We start from the raw sequence: 15014 nt of genomic DNA on the forward strand, positions 1-15014 counted from the left end.
CATCTAATCTGGAGAGAATCTTTCATAGATTTCATAATAGGGGTTTCAAGGGCTCATATCTGTCCCTCTTCAGTGTGGGTGGGAGTGAAAACTACAGAAGGACCCTCTTTTCATCATGAGGTCTTTCATGATTTCAGCACTACTGTGCAGGGAGGAGGAGGGCGGGGAGGGGGAGGGAGGGAGACTTCATAGTTAGGGAGAGATATGGAGTAAAAGTGGATGAACTTTCACAAAGTCTGAATAATGAATACCAGCAGTGCTGTGTGTGTGTGTGTGTATGTTGTGTGGTGTATTGTGTTGTGTGTGTGTGTGTGTGTTGTGTGTGTGTGTGTGTGTGTGTGTGTGTGTGTGTGTGTGTGGTGTGTGTGTGTGTGTGTGTGTGTGGTGTGTGTGTGTGTGTTTCTCCAACTCTAGAGGGGCTTACACAGCCTAGTCCTCTCCCCTCTAACTTTTCACAGAGCTTCATCTGCAACTGCCTGACATGGAAGTAGACAGATGTACAGTTCCTGATTCCTCCGTGACAGATCTCCATAGAGCCTCACGTGTGCAGCTGTTTAGTCAAACCCGTAACACGGCATAATGTTGTCACTACCGTTGCAAATGGACTTAAAACCACATTTTTCATTCATCATCATTGCAATAACATACGTTTACTTAAACAATGTAATTTTTCAGTGCAGTTGTTTTGTCAAACCCGTAACACAGCATCTGTGTGCAAATACCGTACAAATGGATTCCGCTAACAACATAATATAAACAACATCTGTCTCTATTTCTCGCCACTCACTTCCTCTCACTAAGGTACAGGAACACATGATTATATACCAGCATTACCATTAAGTCAGACCCGGTGACATTTCCCCAGAACAAATTCACTGTTGGTCAGAGAGTAATGGTTCCATTAACTTTGTGCTTCTGCTCTGCTGTTGGTGTTAGCCAAGCCATCGGAGGGAATCGAAGGGTGTAAATTAATTCAACGTTATGGTTCTGAATGATGCTCATGATTACCTTTTCACTCACGCGTGACTGGCAGGTTAGATGGAGAAAGACCCACTTCCTGAAAAATCCCCTATTGTGATTCTGCGGGGATTGTGTATGTGTGCGCCGTGGCGTGTGTGTGCGTGCGTGTGTGGTGTGTGTGTGTGTGTGTGTTGTGTGTGTGTGTGTGTGTGTGTGTGTGTGTGTGTGTGGTGTGTGGTGGTGTGTGTGTGTGTGGTGTGTGTGTGTGTGTGTGTGTGTGTGTGTGTGTGTGTGTGTGTGTTTGTGTGTGTGTGTGTGTGTGTGTGTGGCGCGCGCGCGTTCCTGAAGGTTAAAATAGACATTCCCATTGTCAGGTAAGGGACAGGAGAGATGGTGATGGTGATATGTAGCAGCACTCAATACATTATCTCTCAGTCACCCACCTGGCATCAAGAGACAGACCTCCTACAAAGACAAACAACACACACACACGCACACGCACACGCCACGCGGCAACGCACACGCACCAGGCACAGAGACACAGATAGTGTGTTTAGCATTTTGATAGACTGTCCTGTTTACAAGAGAGTTGTACCAGACTATTAGGACCAGCTAGTACAAGCTTTGTCCATTTGCAGGTACTACTTAGCACCAGCTGAGGTGAGAGTAGAGGATGGATAGTCTGTTAGAGGAAGAAAGAAAAGGGATGATTAAAAAGAGAGGGAGGGTGAGTCAGCAGAGAGAAGGACAGTGCAGCTCCCACTCTTGTCACATCATTCTCTCTCTCTCTCTCTCTCTCTCTCTCTCTCTCTCTCTCTTCTCTCTCTCCTCTCTCTTCTCTTCTCCTCTCTTCTCTCTCTCTCTCTATCCCTCCTTCTCTCTCTTGCTCCCCTCCTCCTCCCTCCCTCCCTCCCTCCTCCCTCCCTCCCTCCTCCTCCCTCCCTCCTCTCCTCCTCCCTCTCTCCCTCCCTCCCTCCTCCCTGCCTCCCTCCTCCTCTATATCTCTCTCTCTCTCTTCTCTCTCTCTCTCTCTCTCTCTCTCTCTCTTCTCTCTCTCTCTCTCTCTCTCTCTCTCTCTCTCTCTCTCTCTCTCACATCTACCTCTGCGGTAACATGTAAGCAGTTTTGGGGAAACATGCATCACACACACTATTGAATGGAACTGCAATAGGTGTGGCCACCTTCCTGACCAAATCATATCAGCCCCTTTTTGCTAGACTTTAGGATTCTCCTTTGTCCTTTGGTTAAAAGTTGGATACGACAATGACAAGGTTGAATTATATTCTGTGTCATCTCATTTAATCATATCTTTCTAGTATTTTGTGTGATCTTGTCTCTGACCAGTGCTACAGTATTGCAGGGGAAGCAGCAGAGAATATGATTTCTCCATCACCAGTGATGTATCAATTCTCAACGGGAAGATATAGGGCGMGTTCCATCATGTGGGTTTCACACACACTACCCTCCCCCAACWCARACAGACACACACARACACCCACCCACCCACGCAGTGTGTGTGCTCTGTGCCTAACAGATGCCCTAGGGTGGGACAACACAGTGCTCAGTCAGTGACACTTTGATATGAAAACAGYTMTATCTCTCAATTAAACACACCTCTGGTGTGATCGTTATTTCTGCAGCACACCAACCTGCAGTGCAACTCTGTATGGGTGTGTCTCTATCTCTCCCATCATGCCAGCTAGAATCTGACTCTGGCCCATTTGTGGAATCAACACYGGTGTGCTGAAGACTGTAGAGTACAAATCATGTGATTGCTTGTACTGTATAGTGATTTGGAAGAAGGTTAGCTTTTTTCGCCATGAATCTTGTTCTGCAGGCAGCTCGGCAGAGTGGTCACTAGCTACCACAGCCACAAAGTGATKAAATCTGATTTTAAACCTAACCTGAACCCTAACCTTAACCACACTGCTAACCCTAACCTTAAACTAAGACAAAAAYCAKATTTTTTGTTTTCATACATTTTTACAATATAGCCAATTTTGACTTTGCAGCTGGCCTATCTAAGCAGAAATCGGTCASTTCTGCCTCCAGGACATGACAATAAACGTCAARCCGCCGTTTGGTTGCATGGAAAATAGTCGCTAGCTAGAATTTCAATGCGGCAGAGCTACAGTTATGGTATTRCCTACATCCAGTTGTTTAGCTTCYTAGAATATACCGTGTGGAGACGAATCGTTCTCAGATTGTGAGGGAAAACGGTTGAATAAAGCATATGCCAAAAGCAGGCGATGTTCTMATTCTCTATTTGTATCCTGATGCTTTAAGTGAAAAGCGCACAAACACGGCTTTGAAAAAAAGCTCCTCTGATGGAGCAGTGCTATTAATAACCTGAGAGAAGCTCTGAGAGCTGCGTGTCCTCTAGTTCAGATACAGCATGTACTAGGAATGTGGTGCAGTGCCTTGGCACACAACACACAAACAGCACACACACCCACACATACTCCCCCCCCCCCCCCCCCTCACACTTGGCTCATACACACACACACCTCCTGAGAGAGGTCTGGAAAAGGGTAGGGTCCCCCTCCGTCTCCTTCACCTCCTTCACCCTTCCACCTGTTTAACAGCTGGACTACTATAACACTAAGGGATGACTGCCTAAGCCGGCCAAAAGTCAGCTGGGCTGAWATAATTAAGCTATGAACCAGTTAATTGTAATTAAGCCATGAAATGTTGTCGTTGCAGATGTAAGTGTTTTCTGTACATTGATAACMCCACATAGGCCTGCCTACTGACACTTAACCGTTCTTACATGTAAATCAGCTTTCTTGCTATATTCAATARGATTTTTTTAAGGTAGAAAAAAATWATTTTGAGAAWATSAGGTTTCTCCTGACAGAAATGATAAATGAGACCATTTAAAAAAATGTATTTCCTATGCCTTCATTTCTCGCTGTACAATCTTGAAGAGATTCTATGAAGAGACAGGAAGTTCAAAATCCGTTCTTTTGAGACAAATCATCAAAGAATTATATGAAACAAAAATCCTAAAGGCTTGGCGCTCTTTTGCCTCTTCGTCATTAGTTATTCTGTCTGACACACCCACATATCAATCCGTTCCATCTCTGAGGTATGAAATCAGCCTCCACCGCAGTCGAGTCCCCCCGGAAGTGTCACTGCACTCCACAGAACACCTTGTCACTTCGGGTTATCGTCACCTACTGTGGCGTTTGTTTTCCAAAGTATTATTTTCCCCTGCCCGGTGCGGCTTGGTTAGGTCCGTTCATTTTGTAGCTGTTTCCGTCCCTTCTCTCAAAGTGCCAAGTCCCCCTAGGCGGTTGTAGGATTGTTGGAGTGCACCCTTGAGTCATTGTTGATTTAACCTGGCCAGTCGTCGTTGATTTATAATAAATGCTGTACCCTGCTTGTAGTGAGATGTTATGGAATATTTAGATGGGAGTATGAATGACTAGCTTGAGTGAGGTGGCATAGTCACAACATTTATCTTTTCTAGAATAGGAGGCCATCCAAATTATTGAGCACAGATATCAATATATTGTCAACCTTGAGTTATCAATAATTGTCAGTCACCACCACCATTTTGCAATGTCATGCTGTCTCTCTCCTCCCTCTAATGCTGGGTTGCTCTGATATTGATTGTACTCTACATTTTCAGCACTGCCATGCAACATAATCTCTATGATGTCGAGGACTATTTTATGCTCCATTTTGCAATGTCACCGGCGTCAGGATACGTCCCATTGGACGGGGTTGTTTTTCCTGTGATGCGCCCTAAAGAAATAACGAGTCCCATCTGAATAGAGATGAAACATCRCTCTGTTTCTCCTCCCAGTTTACACTGGAAATCCTGAGCAGTAATTACAAKTAGAGTCAAAGAAATTTYCTGAGACAAAGAGGCCTAAWCGTTCWAGGAAAGCWTTCAAATGTAACTGTTTRATTTGTATGCAGCTCAAGGTCTCTGTGTTGTATTCTGAGAAGGTTCCTGGAGTTTTGTGGAAATACTCCAATGGTAGAATATAGCCAAACACTGGAGTGGAGGAGRGTTTGTATAGAGTTGTACATTCTAAGGGAGACAATGGATTGGTTTGCCATGTSTATTCAGAATGCACCCACAGGGATAGTTAGTATCCAAAAACYTATCCACATCCAAACTATAGTGTCACACCCTGGCCTTAGTATTCTTTGTTTTCTTTATTATTTTAGTTAGGTCAGGGTGTGACATGGGGAATGTATGTGTTTTTGTATTGTCTAGGGTGGTTGTATGGTTTAGGGGGTTAAATAGAGTAGATGGGTTTGTGTTTAGTATAGGTGTCTAGCTGTGTCTATGGTTGCCTGAATGGTTCTCAATCAGAGACAGATGTCATTAATTGTCTCTGATTGGGAGCCATATTTAAGGCAGCCATAGGCACTYGMTTAATGTGGGTAATTGTCTATGTTGTACGTTTGTAGCATGTGTGTGCACTTACGTTATTAGCTTCACGATTCGTTTGTTGTTTTGTTTCAGTTTGTTATAGTGTTTGTTGCGTGTTTTTTCCCTTTCTCTACAATAAAAGAGAATGTATTTTGCACACGCTGCGCCTTGGTCCACTTTCTCTCAGCAAGACGATCGTGACATATAGACAGCAACCATATCAAGAGTCCTGCATCTCAAACTCATACTTTCATATGGGCAGAAAACAAACTCAAAAAAATGTCTAACTATTCCGATTTCCTAGAAGGCAAACTGGCATTCGATCTGTRGAAAAACTAGTCTTCCATTTGAAGTGCATCTCAGGAGCATCCTAGAGGAACTAGAGGAACCCTGAAGTGCTCTATCTGCCTCCAGGACTCTGCTGCTGCAGATGGTTACGAAAGTTTCTTGCTGATTGAGGTTGGAGTCAGTCTTTTAAGAGTTAAGTCTAAAAGTATCTCTCTTTTAACATCTCTTGAAAACGATCTTCTGTTCTGTTGTGAGAGGCTGCTTGTGGTACAGTGTTGGGAAATTATTCAAGAACACGATTGTTCTCAATTCTCTCTCTCTCTGCCAGGCCTGAGGAGAGTTGGCCGAAATCTCATTCTTTCACTGTTTCTTTGATCAGCAGCCTTTGAGTGAAGTGGTAGGGATTCTGGTTAAGTATTTCCCTGAATATCATTTTGCCAGTCTCCCACATGAAAAAATACTTACTGTATTCACTGTAGTGTTTCTGCGGACTAAAGTCTAAAGTCTACAAAAACTATACAGTGAATACCGTAGTATTTGCTGTAGTGTACTGTTATATTTACAGTTAACTATAGTATAAATACCGTTGTAAAAGAAAAATGTGGTATATACTCTGGTGTTTAATGTAGCGTTTTTGCGGATTGTAGCGGCGTAAAATCACTGAGGAAGCCAAGTCAGTAACACATCCATATTACAACCAATGTTGTGATAATTGTGTTTGCGCTATAACCCATTCGTTCATAAGGTACTGTGATATAAAATGGCCGAGACAACAAAAAAGACAACAGTCACAAAGTGGCGGATTAAATTAAACTACACATGTTTGTTTCATCACAGAACCGGAGAGCAACGTCTGTCCGGTGAAGTCTACAAAGCAAATATTTCATGGAACAAACAGTTATATGACCGGCAACATGGWAAAGCAAGTTAATGTTTGACAGTTTACTAAACAACTACTAATTTAGAACCACAGAGTTACCGCAAATCAACACAAAGACAACAGGAGCACTGCCTCCGCTATTCCAGCACCATTTACACTTAAACATTTAAACATCATCAAATCAACAAGGCTATATATGCTTAGTTTAATACACTGAAAACAAACTTAAAGATACCAAAAACAACTTAGTCCGATCAATGTTGCTAAATATCATGTGGCTGTCTATGGTACTTATTTCTGTCTGTGTGCGTGTGTGTGTCTGTGTGTGTGTCTGTATGTGTGTCTGTGTGTGTCTGTGTGTGTGTCTGTGTGCGTGTGTGTGTCTGTGTGTGCGCACGTGTACATGGGTGCGCAAGTAAAAACATGTTTTTGACTCTCCCTACTTACAAACTTGCTGAAAACCAATGCCATCCTCCTCTCTTTCATGTTGGCAAAATGGTCTATGGCTCTGTCATGCAGTACGCTTTTAGTTTTTATTTTCATAGGCTATCTAGCTAAAACGCTTGTTAGCCTAACTTCCTCGCATGGGCAACAATGAACCAGCTAAGTTAGCTAGCTAGTTAACGGCTACATATTGAATGTCAATTGTCTCAGGCCAGTGGCACAATATACAATGCATTCGGAAAGTATTCAGACCGCTTGAGTTTTTCCATATTTTGTTACGTTACAGCCTGATTCTAAAATTGATTAAATCGTTTTTCCCCCTCATCAATCGACACACAATACCTCATAATGACAAAGCGAAAACAGGTTTTTAGACATTTTTTCAAATGTATTTACATAAGTATTCAGACCGTTTGCTATGAGACTCGAAATTGAGCTCAGATGCATCCTGTTTCCATTGATCATCTGTGAGATGTTTCTTCAACTTGATTGGAGTCCACCTGTAGTAAATTCAATTGATTGGACATGATTTGGAAAGCCACACACCTGTCTATATAAGGTCCCACAGTTGACAGTGCATGTCAGAGCAAAAACCAAGCCATGAGGTCAAAGGAATTGTCCGTAGAGCTCTGAGATAGGATTGTGTCGAGGCACAGATCTGGGGAAGGGTACCATAACATTTCTGCAGTATTGAAAGTCCCCAAGAACACAGTGGCCTCCATCATTCTTAAATGGAAGAAGTTTGGAACCACAAAGACTCTTCCTAGAGCTGGCCGCCCGACCAAACTGAGCAATCGGGGTAGAAGGGCCTTGGTCAGGGAGGTGACCAAGAAACCTACGGTTACTCTGACAGAGCTTCAGAGTTCCTCTGTGGAGATGGGAGAACCTTTCAGAAGGACAACCATCTCTGCAGCACTCCACCAATCAGGCCTTTATGGTAGAGTGGCCAGACGGAAGCCACTCCTCAGTAAAAGGCACATGACGGCCCAATTGGAGTATGCCAAAAGGCACCTAAAGGACTCTCAGACCATGAGAAACAAGATTATCTTTGGCCTGAATGCTAAGCGTCACATCTGGAGGAAACCTGGCACCATCCCAAAGGTGAAGCATGGTGTTGGCAGCATCGTGCTGTGGGGATGTTTTTCAGCGGCAGGGACTGGGAGACTAGTCAGGATCGAGGGAAAGATGAACGGAGCAAGGTACAGAAAGATCCTTGATGAAAACCTGCTCCAGAGCACTCAGGATCTCAGACTGGGGCGAAGGTTCACCTTCCAACAGGAAGTGGCTCTAAATGTCTCTAAATGTCCTTGAGTGGCCCAGCCAGAGCCCGGACTTGAACCCGATCTAACATCTCTGGAGAGACCTGAAAATAGCTGTGCAGCAACGCTCCCCATCCAGCCTGACAGAGCTTGTGAGAATCTGCAGAGAAGAATGGGGAAAAACTCCCCAAATACAGATGTGCCAAGCTTGTAGCGTCATACCCAAGAACACTCAAGGCTGTAATTGCTGCCAAAGGTGCTTTAACAAAGTAATGAGTTAAGTGTCTGAATACTTATGTAAATGTTATTTTTCAGTGATTCTTTTTAATAAATTAGCAAAAATGTCAATATCTGTTTTTGTTTTGTCATTCTGGGGTATTGTGTGTAGATTGATGAGGGGAAAAAACAATTTAATCTATTTTAGAATGAGGCTGTAACGTAACAAAATTTGGATAAAGGGTCTGAATACTTTCTGAATGCACTGTAATTCCATAGTAAGTAGTATTCTATAGTACACTGTAGTATTTATTTTATGTGGGCTGACTGCTTTTCTCTGCCATGTGATGTACAACAAGGAACATGTTGCTATGCAATTCTAAGATGGATGTGTTATACTGTAAGTCTGCAAAAACAATCACTTGTAATGTAAACTAATGCAAATGAAAACAAATGCTATCCTATGTTTATGTTGTGATCTACCCACACTGTCTCTGTCTCTCTCTGTGTGTGCCATCTTCTGCCGCAGTCACAACGGCAGTGGCGTGACGTGGCGTTGGGATCCCCAGGGACAGGAGGAGAAAAGGCTTGGCTTTAAGAGGGGTTTTGCAGAGAAACACTCCACATCAACACACTGCCTCACAACACTAACTATAACATCCATCAATATATGTATAGCAGTTATATATATAAGGCCTATATTCCAGAATGTTGAATGTAAAGACAGGAGAGTGCTTTTATCCTCAATGGATACAGATGTCGGCTCTTAATTTGATCACCCCATTGCAGGAGAACTTTCCTGCAATGCTGAAATGTAAAACTTGTGTATTTAAGGTTTACAAAGGCTTCTGGGCCTCCCAAGTGGCGCAGCGGTCTAAGGCACTGCATCACTACAGATCCTGGTTCGATCTCAGGCTGTGTCACAGCCGGCCGCGACTGTGAGACCCATGAGGCGACTGACAATTGGCCCAGCGTCGTCCGGGTTAGGGGCGGGTTTAGCCGGCCGGGTTGTCCTTGTTCTATCGCGCTCTAGCAACTCCTGTGGCGGGGTAGGCGCAATTCACSCTGACATGATCAACTAGGTGTACYGTGTTTCCTCCGACACATTGGTGCGGCTGGCTTCCGAGTTAAGCGCGCATTGTGTCAAGAAGCAGTGCGGCTTGGCGGGGTCGTGTTTTGGAGGACGCATAGCTCTCTACCTTCGCCTCTTCCAAATCCGTAAGGGAATTGCAGCGATGGGACAAGACTGTAACTACCAATTGGATATCACGAAATTGGGGAGAAAAAGGGGTGGGATAAAAAAGGCTTCCGAAGTTTGTAATTTCCACTTAGAAATGTCAGACTTGATTTTCCCTCACGAAAAATGTATCAACCCCTACAAAAATGTCCAGAAATTACAATCCACATAATAATTCACATTTCCTGTTGCTGCAGGATTATTTTCCTGCTGTAGAAAACTGRCTRAAATTAAGATCCTACATCTGTATGATTATTACTCTATACTGTATTACAGCAGAGCAATTTAAATGCCTTATGCAGTATCACTATCATAAAGACCATGCAGCAGAACCTTCAATGTACACCTCTAGCGTGCTGTATGACAGACAGGGGGAGAGCTGACTGTGTATTCCCATTCTAGCTTGCTATATGACAGACGGGGGGAGAGCTGACTGTGTATTCCCATTCTAGCGTGCTGTATGACAGACAGGGGAGAGCTGACTGGTATTCCCATTCTAGCGTGCTGTATGACAGACAGGGGAGAGCTGACTGTGTATTCCCATTCTAGCGTGTGTATGACAAACAGGGAGAGCTCAGCTGGATTCTCATATTGCACACCAACCCAGTCAGCTGTATAAAGAGACAGAGAATAACACTCGTCTTCCTCCCTAGGCTGGTCTGTCTATCCATCTGAACAGTTAGGCTGATGGGGTGGATGTGTGTGTGTGTGTGTGGGTGTGTGTGTTATCTTGTTGAACTGTTACTGAGTCTCTAATGGGGTTAGATACTGTAGGTCTGTTCTGTTTCTTCTGCCTCTGCTGCTGGACCCCTCAGGGTTCGGGGTTCAGGGTTCAGGGCTCAGGGTTCGGGGGCTCGGGGCTCTGGGCTCAGTACAGATAATACCAGGGAATAGACTGTTCCATCTCCTTCAGGGGAGATTATATAGACGAGTGCATTGTGTCCATGGTGACAGCAGCAGCCAGCCGATCCCTTTGTTCAGGGTTTGTCTGTCTGTCTCGCTCTGTTGAGTCAGTCTGATCTATAATTAGCACCAGCTGGGGGGAAAACACGCTGTGTTTCATAGCAGGGAGAGTCCTGAGTCACTTATCCTTTTGGGTAATGTGACACAGTTTTTTCTCATTCATGGGGAAGCACTGGTTGTAGTAATTGGAGATTTGGTTGGTATAGCTGCTAGCTGTATTAATTTTGCTTGGACATACTCTTGGTTTCTGGATTATCCCACTGGGCACAGATGTCAATTCAACGTCTATTCCATGTTGGTTCAATGTAATTTCATTCAAATGATGTGGAAACATTGTTGATTCAACCAGTGTGTGCTCCGGTGGGATTTCTTCATCAATACAATATTTTTAGTCCATGCAGTGCTTTTGTTATAGTTTGATGGTCACGTGTTCTTTTGGTTTTATTACCTTATCAATATTCTATTTTTAGTCCTTTACCATGTCAATATCCTGTATTCTTCTGGTTGACAACACTCTTGTTTATGACTTCACTGCAGGCACCTTTACTCACCTTTTAATCTGCCGTAATAGTGATTGTTGGACTCTGGGCTCCCACCATCCATTTGACTTATGCTGTTTCTCTGATTTCCCAGAGCGGCACCACAGCAGGTTACTATGCGCCTGGATGTATGGGCCGCGGACATTGGAGACTGCTCTGAGTACTGAGATAAAGCTACTGCTGGCAGTAGGCTACTAAAAACAACGGCAGACATATTATTTGCTGGATGTGGGGACACTTTCCAATCACAGTAAACTGCCACGACAGCAACACAACACACCTCTATGAGAATTCACCATGATAAAAACACATACTGTCCTGTTGTAATCAGTCCCTGTGACTATGACCAGCTGGGGCTCTGGGTGCAGGCGCTGAATGATACCAATGACTGGTCCCCATGACTATTGCCCCTGTACGCCTTGGATCCTATTGACTGACGAGGTTACTGGACCATTAATTTAAACTGTGATGTTTGATCTTCCTTAGACTTTTGGATGCAACACCAGGCACTAACAGGACGGTGTGCTGTGTGCTGTGTCGCTGTGGTGTGAGGGTGGCTGTGTGTGATGTGGTGTTGTGTGTGTGCTGTGTGTCTGTCGTGATGCTGTGTGTGTCGTTGTCCTGTCTGCTCCGTCTGTCTGTCGTCTGTCCTGTCCTGTCTGTCTGTCTGCTCTGTCTCGTCTGTCCTGTCTGTCTGTGCTCTGTCTGTCTGCTCTCGTCCTGTCTGTCTTCTGGTCTCTGTTCTCGCTCTGTCTGTGCTGTCCCTGATCTGTCGCTGGTACTGTCGTCTGCTGTTCTGGTCCTGTCATGTCTGTCTGTCTGTCTCTGGTCTGGTCTTGTCTGTCTGTCTGTCTGTCTGTCTGTCTGTCTGTCTGTCCTGTCTGTCTGTCTGTCTTGTCTGCTGTCTGTCTGTCTGTCTGTCTGTCTCTGTCTGTCTCGTCTGTGTCTCGTCTGTCTGTCTGTCTGTCTGTCTGTCCTGTCTGTCGGTCTGTCTCGTCTGCTCTGCTCTGTCTGTCTGTCTGTCCTGTCTGCTCCTGTCTGTCTCGTCTCTGTCTGTCTGCTCTGTCTGTCTGTCTGCTTGTCTGTCCTGTCTGTCTGTCTGTCTCTGTCTGTCGTCTGTCCTGCTGTCTGTCTGTCTGTCTGTTCTGGTCTGTTCTGTCTGCTCCTGTCTGTCTGTCTGTCCTTGTCTGTCTGTCTGTCTGTCTGTCTGTCCTGTCTGCTCCTGTCTGTCTGCTCTGTCGTCGTCTGTCTGTCTGTCTGTCTGTCTGTCTGTCTGTCTGTCTGTCTGTCTGTCTGTCTGTCTGTCTGTCTGTCTGTCGTCTGTCCTGTCTCTGTCTTCGTCTCTGTCTGCTCTGTCTGTCTTCTGCTCCTGTCTTGCGTCTTGTCTCCTGTCTGGTCTGACTGTCTTGTCCTGTCCTGGTCTGTCCTGGTCATGTCCTGTCTGATGTCTGTCTGTCTGTCTCTGTCCTGCCTCTGTCCTCGTCCTGTCTGTCTGCTCTGTCTGCTCTCGTCCTGCTCCCTGCTCATTCCTGTTTCCTTCTGCTCTGTCTGTCTGTCTGTCTGTCTGTCTGTCTGTCTGTCTGTCTGTCTGTCTGTCTGTCTGTCTGTCTGCCTGCCTGCCTGCCTGCCTGCCCAATTTGTCTGAGAGGTCGCTCTCAAGGCCGCTAGAGCACAGCGGGACGTTAGCAACAGTATCCAAGGCAACAGCAGCCGCTAGCGACCCCGAATTAACACTTTGTTCACAGGTAACGAGACCAAGCTATGAAGTGTTTTCCTAATAGTTGTTGTTTTTACATGTTGATTGTCTATGTCTGCCTAGAAAAAAAGGATTTTGAAACATTACAAAGATTGGATAAATAGATCATAGGTCCTGCACAGCATCTGCATATTCCATCTGCATATTCCAGTGMGTTTAATACAACATGCCTATTTACATATTCATGTTCTGGTCAGTTAAGGCTGGTGGGAGGAGCTATTGGAGGATGGGCTCYTTGTAATGGCTGGAATGGAATTATTTGGAACAATATKAAACACATCAAWCCACATGTTTGACTRCTGTCRATTCATTCTATTCCAGCCATTACAATGAGCCCGTCCTCCTATAGCTCCTCCCACCAGCCTCCACTGGTAAAAGATTGAAGGCCATACTATTCTCTCACATTCATCAGGCACAGAGTTCAAGCTTAACGATAACCCTCAGGTCGCCTACTGATGACATCAACAGCCCTGGACGGTGACCTCTCAAGATGATGAATCACTTTCTAACGAGACCTTGAGATGGGAGACTGCAGCACGTCCACCATTTTACAACCAATAATTCCTCCCTCCTCCTGTCTGKCATCAGGTGATACKTAACATGTGGGTTAAAGCTACAACTTCAGGAATTTTTCAATAACAGTTGTATTCCTTGCCTTGATTCCGGAATGTGTTTTTTTACGGCCCATTGAAGTAGTGGTGGGCAGGAGAGACTGTGTGTGTCTGCGCATTTATGTGTGTGTGTGTGTGTGTCCCCGTGTGTGCATCCACTTCCATGCGCACATGTGTGTGTGTGTGTGTGTGTGCTGTGTTTATGGGTCTGTGGGTCTGTGGGTGGACTAAGTGACAGGTAAGCCTTTGAGAGAGTGTGATGAATGTGTCTACTCCCACCGGGGTAAGGAGCAGCAGAGGTCAGAGCTGTGGGAGATTTCATTTCATTAGAATAGGCTGCAGGCTGATATCATACTGTTGCTATAGGGAATATATATAGTATGTAATGGTAATGTATCGTAAGTGTTGTTTTCAGTGGGCCCTTGGGTTCAGGGATTTTGATGTACTGTCCGTACTTGTCACAGTAAGTAGTGACTGATGAAGTAATGCGATGATTTATGGGAGTGTGTGTGTATGGATGTGTGTGTGCGTGATGTGTGCGTATGTGAATATGTGCATCTGTGTGTGTGACTCTGCATCTGTCCGTGCTGTGCTACAAGCTCTCACAGTCTCACGTCAAAATTACACGTTCATCCATGTTTCTCAAACGTCAAATTTCGAAGTGTTCAAGGCATTAACTCAGAATGGTTAAGGTAAGGGTTAAGGTTTGGGATAGGCTTAAAACTAAAAAAACTAAAAATGATATCGCTGGATTCGAACATGCAACGTTTGGTGCCCATCCGCCATCCCCATCCACAAACCTGAAGTAACAGCGCTCACTGTTGCTCCTAGTGGCTGGTTTCCCACGTCATCTCCCGACGTCCTCAGACATGGATGGACGTTGAATACTGACTTGTATCACGGGTGACCTGCCTAGTACCATGATGACTCACTCCTTCTCCTGTTCTCCCACAGAGGAGCGATTGCATTGATCCGAGGTGCTGATGGCCAGATGAAGTTTATGGCCTCCCTCGTTCCCCCAGCCCCAGTCAACTGTGTGGGTTTGTGTGGTGTGTGTGTGTGGTGTGTGTGTGTGTGTGTGTGTGTGTGTGTGTGTGTGTGTGTGTGTGTGTGTGTGGTTAATGCGTCCTTCGCTCCACAGCCACAGTCCCCGGCCTGATTGTCATTGCCCCTCCACCGCCAACAGAGAGGAGATAGGACTCATCGCCATGACACCGGAAAGATAAAAGATGTTATTTTTCAGAACATCCCTCACAGAGAGAGAGGGAGACGAGGAGAAGGGCGAAAAGGAGGAGGGAGAAAGATAGAGAGAACAGTGGTGAAACAGGGAGAGAGAGACCCCGAGAGAAATATATAGAGATAGCGATAGAGAGAGAAGTTGAAGAGAGATAGAAACGGAGAAAGAGAGAGAATGTTTCCTCAAAACAGATGCCATTGCCTGACAAGCTGACTAGTCATGATTGCCTTGGTC

This window comes from Salvelinus sp. IW2-2015, unplaced genomic scaffold, assembly GCF_002910315.2.
Source record: "Salvelinus sp. IW2-2015 unplaced genomic scaffold, ASM291031v2 Un_scaffold1562, whole genome shotgun sequence".
Lineage (NCBI taxonomy): Eukaryota > Metazoa > Chordata > Actinopteri > Salmoniformes > Salmonidae > Salvelinus > Salvelinus sp. IW2-2015.